Source organism: Hippichthys cyanospilos, chromosome 12, assembly GCF_059441005.1.
Source record: "Hippichthys cyanospilos isolate Australia breed blue-spotted pipefish chromosome 12, RoL_Hcya_1.0, whole genome shotgun sequence".
In the NCBI taxonomy this organism is placed as follows: domain Eukaryota; kingdom Metazoa; phylum Chordata; class Actinopteri; order Syngnathiformes; family Syngnathidae; genus Hippichthys; species Hippichthys cyanospilos.
In genome coordinates, this window is record NC_142380.1 from 20,771,780 (window position 1) to 20,782,958 (window position 11,179).

Sequence of the window (11,179 nt, forward strand, 5' to 3'; positions counted from 1 at the left end):
TTCACTTGAGTGGCGTGCCCATTTGACCAAACTCAACATTTCACTTCAACTGTATAGACATGGATTGTGTTGCGTTATTCAAGATAAAAAAAGATAATAATGGTGTATAATATTTCCCTTATAATGCTTAAACTTTAAGTTTTCTACTTTACTAATATATCAGGAATACTCAATGTTAATGTCTGCTTCAACAGTGTTAGTGCTCTATGCTATTTACGGTATGTTATATTGGCAACTAAGCTGTTTTTGTTTTTGAAGCCAGTCATTATTTACTGATACTGAATGTGGCCTTTAAATATTAATTGTAACCCTGAAATATTGTTCTGTAAATACAAGTTGAATCATTTTTATGAATCAAATCAAAAGTGTTTGAACATCAGTTTTACTTGCATTGATTTTCTCACACAATTCATTATGGGTGCAATAGCATCCGTACAGACATGTTTGGGTTTTGCATTGGGCCAAAATATCAGGATTGCCAAGCACATGTTGGAAAGCAATCTCCGCTGTAAAATCAATGGCGTCATTGCTACTAAGTCCACCTAATATGCGCGCGGGCATCTGTTGGAAACCTTAAATGTCAGTCTTCAGGAGAATGAAGCGTGAAAGGTTTTCAGAGATCAACAACGGAATCCGCTTTCTTCACTCCCAATGCTCATTGTCTGCACTAAATGTCACTGCCATCCGGTCCATATCAAAGTATACGATTGCTGTCCTAGCAGGAGCTAACGCAAGACAGGAAGACAGAAAACCAGTTGGCCTTTTCCATTTAATACCCAAACATAAATAGAGCTTTTTGGTCACTTCGGATGCTGTGCTATTTTCCACTAGCTGCATCGCCTCACAAATGGGGGGCTGTGAGAGGGTATCAGGCTGTCTGCTTGTACCGTCAAATCGCATTTCATATCGTTTTTAAAGCAGTTTCAAAGAAATTTTATACCAACATATGTTGGATGCTCGTGACAGGAGCAGGATGTTTTTTTCTTTTCATAATCTGAGCGAATTAATTTGAACAGGAGGTGCGAGTGAGTGTATGTATGTACATATCCAGCCATCTATCTTCTACCGCTGTATTCCAGGGTTGGGGCGCAGGGTTAGCATCCTGAGCAGGGTAGCCCAGACTTCCCTCTCCCCAGCCACTTCATTCAGCTCCTTTGGTAGGGTCGCCAGGCGTTCCCAGGCTAGTCGAGAGACATAGTCCCTCCAGCGTGTCCTGGTTGCCCCCGGGGCAAAACCTACACACAAAACTTACAGTGTATACCAATGGTCCATACCTCCACACTTGAAGCAACCTGGACTTTAAGCTTGGCGAGAGCTGACTCGACCTCCGTAGGTGTTTCCCCTTCCACAACTCGCCCCTCTGCCTCTAGCCAGCCATCCACATCCGTTGATCTGCCTCCTTCTTTTTAGCCTTTGTGTCCTTTGCTTTTTTCTGCGCTTGGGCTAATTGAAGTCTGAGAAGCCGCTCCTGCATTCCTTTCACTCTCTCATCAGATTTGTTATGCATTGGAACATACATTTTTAAATGGTGAGTCACATGTGGATTAAAATAACCCCAATTACCTTTCAGGAGATCAGGGTCTTCAGAAAGCTTCTCCCTGACCTCCATAGAAAGTGTGTCTAGAGCCTCCATTCTACAAATCATGCAAGATGACTTGTTGGGTTGGATGTGAACCGTTCTTATCTGTCCACAAGTTCAGGCAGGCATCGAGTTGTGCAGCGGGATCCATGGTGTTTATGAAGTCCGGAACTTTTGGAACTGTTGATGCGGAGGAAGGGAAAGAGGTCCTGGAGCACAGCAAACTGTGGCATGGCAAAAGGAGCAAACAACCAAACAGGGTCAATCATATTAAAGCTGGAACACCTCAAGATTTCATCAGATTGGTGAACTGAGGAACAGCATGCCTGAATGAATCTTACCATGTCTCCGCAAGCCAAATTCATACCATCAGTGTGTCTCTTGAGTGCTTCGATCCAGGGTGCGCCACCGCCCATCAATGCGGGGATCCTCTTCTACAAAAAATCTAAATCTTTCAATGTCATATGATAAAATAACCCATGATGGGCTGGTATAATGGGGTAATTTTTCCAATGGTGGCATATATCTATAAGATGGTCTAGTTTGAATTCCAGATTGTGGTCTGGTCTGAATCTTTTAATCATTAGGGGTCAAAATGCTGTTGTTATTTGTTGCTTGGTTTCTCCAGTCGTCATCTATTGGGTGCGCGCATTGCATGCATGTGGTAAGTGGTGAGGAGTTAGTTGGGAGGTATGAAATCAAACAATGGGTTCCTCCCTTCCCCTGTCTCAATGTCTGTGTCTACCCCATCCTGTTGCTGGGTGCGTTTTTTTTCGCCACACTGACTTAATTTGTCCGCAAAGGACAACCACTCTGGACCTAGTCAAGCACACTGTCCACAGTTTGCCTGTTTAATTGTTTGGTCAAAGTGTATGTCTTTATGTTGGGGGATCGTCTGGTCAGTCACCACATGGTTCCCTGTCGATTTGGGAGGTGCAGTGGTCCTGCCCTGTTCTGCAACCCCCGATGGCGGGTCAAATTGACCATCTTTTCCCCCCTGAAAAGCAGCTACAGCAGTCATCATCAAACACATTTCATGCAAATTTCGCCACATCTTAACAGACTCCTTTATTTCTCTGGTCAAACTTCTCTTCTTCCATCCACTTACCTCTAACTTCTCCCTCAAATCTTTTTCCAATGTAATGATTTCCCTTTCTGCCATCTGAAAATCCTTTGCCAAATGTGCAAATGTACATTTATCTATTAAACTTTTTGTCCTCCTTCCATTTCACCCAGATCCATTTCCACTCGGCTTGTTTCATTTTTTGCTTCTTCTTTTCCACACATGCCAACAACTGACTTTTTAATTCCCTCCATAATTCATCCATTGTTTTATGCCATTTTCTACCATAACTTTCATAACCAAATTTACAACAGTCTGCATCCCACTCTTCCTCCGAATTCACTGATGGCATACTCACCTTCTGAAATAGTAGTCAATAAAGTCCCTGTCCATTTTTGAGGGTCCCAAAATCAACAACGTATACGGAAAGGATGCAAGCCCTCCTGTGTCCGGGGTTGCGGCAGCTACTACGAGACGCGAGCCTGTTACTATACTCAACTCTTCAACTAATACTTAATTAAACACCGATCCGTGTCCTCTGTTACCACGGTTACTTGAGCAGGCCTTGTCCTCTGTTACCTTGGCTAAAGTCAAACATGTCAAACTTGCCTCGAACACTGGTTAAAATTACAGTACTTACAGAGATATCACCATACCCTCAGTCTCCCGATTGAGACTATTCAATCGAGCAGAATTCGGATATACAACAGGTTTCTGCTTACCTTTCTTTTGGTGCACCAGGGAGAGCAAAGTCTGGCAAAATCTCTGCCCACTCCTCTGTCCTTTTCAATCTGATGATCCAAGAATCATATCGGGGTCACCAATTAAAGGAACCAAGAAAAACAGATCGGAGCAGAAAATAACAACCTTTCACCTTCCACATTAAGTTCCTATACAGTTTGGGGGCATGTAGTCCCACACTGGAAAGCAGTTGTGTGTGTGGGGATGGTGACTTTAAAAGTCTTTCATTTGCCAACCATTATTTAGAAGAGGTGGCATCTGGTCTCAACGCCCTTGGGGCCAAGTCATTCCTGTTTTTTATACCGACTTCCAGTCATGTCAATTCTGATTAGAATAGCACAATTTCATGAACATGCTTTTTTATTGATACATTGCAGTTAAAAAAAAAAACACACATTTCCTTAAAAAGAGCTATACAAATAAAATTTGAGTGATTGATTGATGAGTCCAACCGCTCTTTGATTTGAGCTGCCAGTCATTGTGCCGTCTGTCAAAGCTCCCAGAAGGGGAAGGAAAAACTCAAAAATCCCAATTTGGGGAAAATCAGAAAGCTTCAGAAGGGACCACAGGTAAGCGGAGCCCCTTTCCGGGCCCACAGGTTGACGTGGATGCTGCATATACCAAATACAGACAAATACAGATACACAATATAGATTACAGAAAACATATTGTGCTATATAGTGCAATGATGTCTTGACAGCAGGCAAAGCCATTGGGCAGGAACCTTCCCACAGTCCAGCCCAAGTGGATGATCAGATGTTCAGTCTCCTCACCCGCGATGGTCGATCAGCGCAGGACCAAATGGGGGCGGTCAAGTCATCCTTTCCCATTTAGCTAGCCCCCTCTCCGGGAGAAGGGGGCGGGAAAAAGAAGACAGCTGCAGACAGTCCCATTAACTAAATGCTTGGGAGTATAAATGTATTTTTAGTCGGGATTTAAAGATTTCTACTGAGGTGGCTGCGCGAACATCCATAGATAGGGCATTCCATAGTCCTGGCGCGTGAATGGAAAAGTCCCTTGATCCCGCTGACTTGTTTTTAGCCTGAGGGGTCGAAAACAAACCGGCATTTTGTGACGGAAGTTGTCGGGACGGAACATATGGTGATGCTAGGTCGACGAGATAGGAAGGAAATAAACTGTGTAAAATTTTGTAATTATTATCAACACCTGAAAATCTCAGGTGTATTGGAAGCCAATGCAGGTCGGCTAGTACCGGAGTAATATGATCGAACTTTCTCATCCTTGTCAAGACTCTCGCTGCTGTATTTTGTACAGACTGCAGGCTTTTGACGCAAGACAAGGGTAGCCCAGAAAACAAAACATTACAATAGTCAAGGCACGACAAATGCATGAATTAATGTTTCAGCATCACTAGGAGAAAGAATAGGTCGAATTTTAGCGATATTACCAAGGTGAAAAAACACAGTTCTTGTCGTATCATTAATATGTGTCTGAAAAGAGAGAGTTGAGTCAAATATCATGTTGAGCGTTTTTGCAAAACTATTTTGGGCATTAGTGCAGTTATCCTGGTTCAAAGTGGTATTCTTAATCAAGTGCTGAAGATGAGCTGGGACAATAATTAACATCTCTAGGGTTAAGAAGCAGAAAATTGGAAGACCCATTGTTTAATCTGTGCAAGGCAGGCCTCCAGTTTACTGCACTTGCACGGATCTGTTATTTCTAAAGGCATGTATTGTTGGGTATCATCAGCAATGAAAACTGATAGCATGTTTACATATAATATCGCCAAGAGGGATCATGTAGATGTGTCAAGGTTATCTTTAAAAGTAGACTAAGACAAGCCCTGCTGCTAAACAGCAAAATAGTAACTCAGACCAGCCAAGATCGGCTTTTCTCCGCCTAGGCAAAGGGAAAAGAGCATGGGATACATACTCATGCGTTGCCAATAGCATTTTTTGTCGTTCAAGCATCCCTGCCTGCTTTTTATTCATTCAGCAAAGCATTGCAAATTAGACATAACAAAAAGAGCCAGCCGGGTGCCACCAACAGCTGGGCCAAGGTCCCAGCTCACACTTTCCTGCGTCAACAGATTTATCTAAGGACTGGGGCGAGAAGTAGTAAGATTGCATATATGAATGGCAATGCACACTATTCTAGACAAGAAATAAGCACATAATGATAACAACCTAATATATAATTCCCTTCACATATCCCCGATTATCATTATTAAAACACATCAAACGATGTCGAAAGCTATTGCTTGAGTGGGAGAACTACCCAAAAACCCAGTGGGAAAAAAGTAGAAACCCTTCCCAAGCAAGAGCTTGTTACAAAAGAAAAAAAAGCAAAAGCTAAAGCTCTTTTTGGTCCAATACATGTATACAGTATACACATCAGAAACCATGGGATATCAACATCCTACGTCTAAAATCTTTTCTGTAGGTGCATCTTGAATGGTTTACATCGATGTTGAATCATTGTCGGAGTCGGAGTCAACAGGTTGATATTCAGTCATGGCCACGGTCACTTGTGCTGCTAACCCCAACAGCATCCATGATTGTCTCTTTTGGATGATTATAAGTTAAGTAGCATATAATTGTGAAGCTGTGTGCATAAAAGACGCCTCCGTGAAATCAGTCAATCAGTCAACGTGTATACTTTATGATTTAAATAATTCAGTAACTCGATGTGTTTGTACACAGTCACAGGAAAAAGAGCACCAAATATGGCAAATGCAAACCCGCTGCCTTTGCTTTGTCAATCAATTTGTCTTTGTCAGGAATGCTCCAGGGCATGCCAATTGCATCAAAAATAAACTGAAGTTTGTCTGGTGATTGGGACCAGTGGTTTGTCAGTGTTGCATCTAGACCTATGGGTGGAGTTCTCAGTAGTTAAAAAAACGTGATGTTTATCACTGTTCCCGTGACGTCAGGAGCTGAGGTTGCCCATGACGCTGATGGGCAACCGCTGTCCGGACACAAGGGCGCCGCCCAGCACCAAGCAGCATGCTGCTCGGAGGAGTGCTGGCGGATAGGCCATTCTCCTGATAGGAGTGTGTTTACCACAAAAACCCTTTCTCCCACTGTGGTCTTTCGTTGGTGCAACGTCCGTGCATTTGGGGGTCCTGATCCTCACTTCGTGGGACTGGCCTCGATAGGCCCGTCAACAGGGGGTCGAAGGATCTTGCACTGCGACTGGTGGATCCCCCCGTTGCATCCTTCAACTTTCACCGCAGTTGGTGTCGCTGCGATCACCTGGAATGTCCCAACGAGGTCGTCAGCACCTTGAGAACACCTAGTCTCTGAGCTTGACCTGGATATTCTGTGGGATAGAACACACTGGCCAGTCATTGTGCTTATGCATCTCCCTTGTGCCAAACAGTCTTTTCATGTGAACTGGAATAGAACATCCACTAGGTGGCTGGTCAGGGGTAGTCCGTAGTCCGTATGGTCCTCCATATACTATTTCAAATGGTGATAACGTTTTTGCTTCAGCGGAACAATTCTCATTCCTGTGGCCACAATAGCAATGCAATCTGGTTGCTGTCTCTTTATCACTTGCATTGTTTTTATGAGTATGGCCTTGACCAGGGGTGGGCAACTCCAGCCCTCGAGGGCCGGGGTCCTGCATGATTTCCAGTTTTCTCTCCCTAAAACACCTGATTTAAACCATTAGCTCATCAACAAGCTCTGCTGGAGCTTGAGAATAATCCTAATCATTTGATTCAGGTGTGTTTGAGAGAGAAAACAGGAAAACATACAGGACACCGGCCCCCGAGGCCTGGAGTTGCCCACCCCTGGCCTTGACTGTCCCATTTGTTCTTTCAACAAGCCCTTCTGATATTCAACAGTTCTCCAACTTTTCTTACAACTTTTTTAAAAAATGTAATGCACTGTCCCTTCTAATTACTCTCAGAAAGCCAAATGTCGGTATGATTCAATCTCACAATGCTTTGACAATTGTTTTTGCATCGCAATGCGCTGTTTGGAATAATTCAACCCACTTTAAGAATGCATCTAATATGATGAAGCCTAATGGCTTATTTAAATCAATGTTTTCCAGCTATATCATTAGAAATGGTTCGGGTGGCTCTGGAAATTTGCCTCTATGTGGTCACAAATAAACTTGCGCATTATTCTGAAAACAGACATAACAATATTTACCAAAGAAATTTTGAGTATAATGTGAACCCATTTGCAACTGATCATTTATATTCACCCCTGTTGACATATGGCAAAGCTCATGTGTCAACTTTGCTGCTCATTCAAATAAAAACTTTAGTAACCATAGTTTTCCATCTGCCAATCTCCTTATTCCTTCAACATCTTCTTGTGCTCCTTTATTTAGCTAATATTGTTGCTCCAGTTTGGGAGCTGATTTTTACCTTGATTTCAAGATGGTCTGTGTGTCTTGTTAATCACGAGGTGTGTCACCCGCATTGACACACCTCGTGATGAACAAGCTTGCTGGACTTGTACGTCCTGTCACCTTTAATTCCCATTATTATGTTGAATCCTCAATCAAATTTCTCTAGAGAAACTCCTGCCTGCTTGTATGCACTAAAACTCGACGATTTCGTCCTGTTTCCACTGAAATTTGGCAAAGAATGCACCATGTTTGAGCTGTGATCGCAGTGAAAGCCACTCACACTCTCCCTCTCGGTCTGTCCCCACCACTCTGCCTCCGGGTCGGCCCCCTATGGGAAGCCTTTGCATAATGTCTGTAAGAGATGTCAAGTATTACTGAAGTCTATGCTACATCATACAAGCATTAGTTCATCAGCCATGTTTTCCGTGCGGAAGCAAAGAAATTCAGGAAGGTATGCTTAGCATCACTCTGTCTTTCAGGTGCTTTTTTCGTTTTGTTTTGACCTCCCTCAAAAACCTTGAAAGTTAGCCATCATTCTTATTGGCCATTGAACCAATGCACTTTTGTGTTGCTTAGCAACATAAGCCAGTCACTGGTTTTATGTATTTAAAAAAAACAAGTCAGTCTGCCCTGAGTCTGTAGACTAGCCTTAATAAGACAAGCCAAGGTGTGCTTTGAGTGCATGTGTCACATGTTTGTTTTTTTTTTCTAAAATAAAACATGAGTGTTGACACCCTTTTCCATGTTGGCAATGAGACAGCAGTATATGTGGTCAACAGACACATGGCAATTACCTTTGGTATCTAGAGCTACTTCAAGTCATGAAACCCGGAAAACATGCAGTACCTCCGCAACCGACTTTGGACACCCCTGGTGTAACATGTTGCTACAGAGGCGCGGCTCTCCTGCTCCAGCAGCCTGTTTGCCAAGCGAAAAACCCCTCCCCCCCAAAAAAAGCTGGGCTCACTCATGTGGGTAACAGCACAATAAACGCAGTTTATTGTTTTTTTTTTTTTTTCCCCCCATGGTTTGATGTCAGATACCGTCAATGCACACATAGCTCACTAAGTAGAATGGTGCTTGGCTGTATTCATGTATATGTATGTATATGCTTGGGAATGCACTGCCCCACTTCAACTACTTTTTTAATAATGAGTGCTTTTGAATACTTTTCTCTCTTGCACTTGGTGAAACTCATAAGTCCCCCCCCACATTTTTAAGACCAACTTAATTATTTCAGTGCGTCATCTTCTTTCTTAATCTCTTTGATCTACTGTGGATGGATCCATTAACCCTTTGCAATATTTTGACCATTTTGGGGTCAATTCCACAACATTGTGGGGCTGGCACACTCCTGCTAGTGTGTAACTAGGTTGAATTTTGACATGCTGCTGCCATCTGGGTGAAATTTCAGCTCCCGGTGTATTCTTTCACTGCTTTCCCTTTGATGTGAAGGTGAGAGGATGGGTTAACTGTTCTTTTTTTCCAAGTTGAACCAGCACTGCCTCATTTTGCTGGCAAGTGGTGGAATAGGGGGAGAACCTGCGCTTATTTGTATGACCTCGATTAGAAAACTGGGCAAAAAAAAGGACTGCAACAATATCATTAAATGATAAAGTTGAGGGTAATGGGCCAGCCCCCATTTAGGCCTACAGTATTGATAGGAGGAAAAAAATGGCCGCTATGAGCTAATATAGAAACACAAGGTGGAGATTTACGCAAGACTTTAAGATAAATAAAGAGGCGGCCAACTGGACCTCTGGTGCCCGAGATACTGTACTTGTGCATGTCAAGCTCCGCATGCTTTGAGACCATTTAGGCCAGTTTGCAGAAAAAGTGGGTCGGTGCCGAGAGGCAGACTGGGACTTGTTGTTCTTTTGATGAGCACGGCAACAAAATCACTAGTCTTCCACTCGGCACCGCCGAGACGTTGGGCCCTGCAAGGAAAAGCCGCCGCCCTTTCACTGCATGACTAACTTGCATTCCTTGCATTACAATTCAAATATGGGAAATACACTGACACGAGATCACTCTGGTTTTGGTTTATTTATTTATTTTTTGTCCAAAATGGGCAATTTTGGGGTTTGGCATGAGCAAATTGATCTTTGTTATGGAGCCTGTCCTTCCTTTTTAAACACATTTACTGTCTTATACGCAAAATTCTTTACCATTTTTTTTCCCGCATGTACAGTTTACCAGCATATTTTATGCTTCAGCATGAGTATAGTGACCTTTTTTATGGCTCAGCCTGAAGTGATGACGTGGGTCCCCCCTTACATGGGCTAACCACTTGTGGGAAGAGCCATAGGGGTCGGATGCAAAGTGAGCTGGGCGGCAGCCAAAGGCGAGGACCTTGGCGCACCGTTTCCTGGCTACAGAAGCTTGCTCTTGGGACACAGAATGTCAACTCTCTGGCGGGGAAGGAGCCTGAGCTGGTGTGCAAGGCCGAGAAGTTCCGACTAGATATAGTCGGTCTCGCCTCCACACACAGCTTGGGCTCTGGTACCAGTCCTCTAGGGAGGTGTTGGACTCTCTTCCACTCTGGAGTTGCCCACATTCTTGTTGCCCCCCAGCTCAGCGCCTGTACATTGGGGTTTACCCCAGTGGACAAGAGGGTAGCCTCCCTCCGCCTTCAGGTGGGGGGACGGGTCCTGACTGTTGTTTGTGTCTATGCACCAAACAGCAGTTCAGAGTACCCTACCTTTTTGGAGTCCTCGGAGGGTGTACTGGAGAGGGCTCCCTCCGGGGACTCCCTCACTCTGCTAGGGAACTTCAATGCTCACGTAGGCAATGAAAGTGAGACCTGGAGGGATGTGATTGGGAGGAACGCCCCCCCTTTATCTGAACCGGAGTGGTGGTTTGCTATTGGACTTCTGTGCTCGTCACGGATTGTCCATAATGAACACCATGTTCAAACATAGGGGTGTCCATATGTGCACTTGGCACCAGGACATGCTAGGCCGCAGTTTGATGATCAACTTTGTGGCTGTATCATCGGATTTGCAGCCACATGTTTTGGACACTCGGGTGAAGAAAGGGGCGGAGCTGTCAACTTATCACCACCTGGTGGTGTGTTGGTTCCTATGGTGGGGGAGGATGCCGGCCAGACCTGGCAGACCCAAACGTATCGTGAGGGTCTGCTGGGAATGTGAGAAGGAGTCCCCTGTCAGAAGGAGTTTCAACTCCCACCTCCGGCAGAATTTCTCCCAAGTCCCGGGGGAGGCGGGGGACATTGAGTCTGAGTGGACCATGTTTCGAGGCGGCTAATCGGAGTTGTGGCTGTAAGGTGGTCAATGCCTGTCGTCGCGGCAATCCCCGAACCAAGAGATGCCGTCAATCTGAAGGAGGAGTCCTATTGGGCCTTTTTGGTCTGTGGGACTCCAGAGGCAGCTGACAGGTACCGGCTGGCCAAGCGGAATGTGGCTTTGCCGGTCGCCAAGGCAAAAACTCGGGTGTGGGAGGAATTC

The 11,179-nt window shown here is 44.4% G+C and overlaps 1 protein-coding gene, 1 long non-coding RNA gene and 1 pseudogene across 4 annotated transcripts in view; 1 reads left to right on the plus strand and 2 right to left on the minus strand.

The window, feature by feature from the left end:
- Positions 1-379, plus strand: part of LOC148415283 (spindlin-1-like) — a 9,774-nt gene extending 9,395 nt beyond the window's left edge. For all 3 annotated transcript variants that reach the window (XM_088429099.1, XM_088429098.1, XM_088429100.1), the window contains one exon: positions 1-379. This exon is cut by the window's left edge and continues 453 nt beyond it. The gene's annotated coding sequence lies outside the window, so the exon portion shown is untranslated.
- LOC148415284 (uncharacterized) overlaps positions 1-3,565 on the minus strand; it is a 3,668-nt pseudogene extending 103 nt beyond the window's left edge.
- Positions 3,566-3,725: 160 nt separating this feature from the next.
- Positions 3,726-9,555, minus strand: LOC148415285 (uncharacterized). The gene is made up of 2 exons (XR_015867422.1): positions 7,993-9,555; positions 3,726-6,665 (listed from the first exon to the last, which is right to left on the minus strand). It is a non-coding gene; the product is annotated as an uncharacterized LOC148415285 (long non-coding RNA).
- Between the last annotated feature and the right edge of the window lie 1,624 nt (positions 9,556-11,179).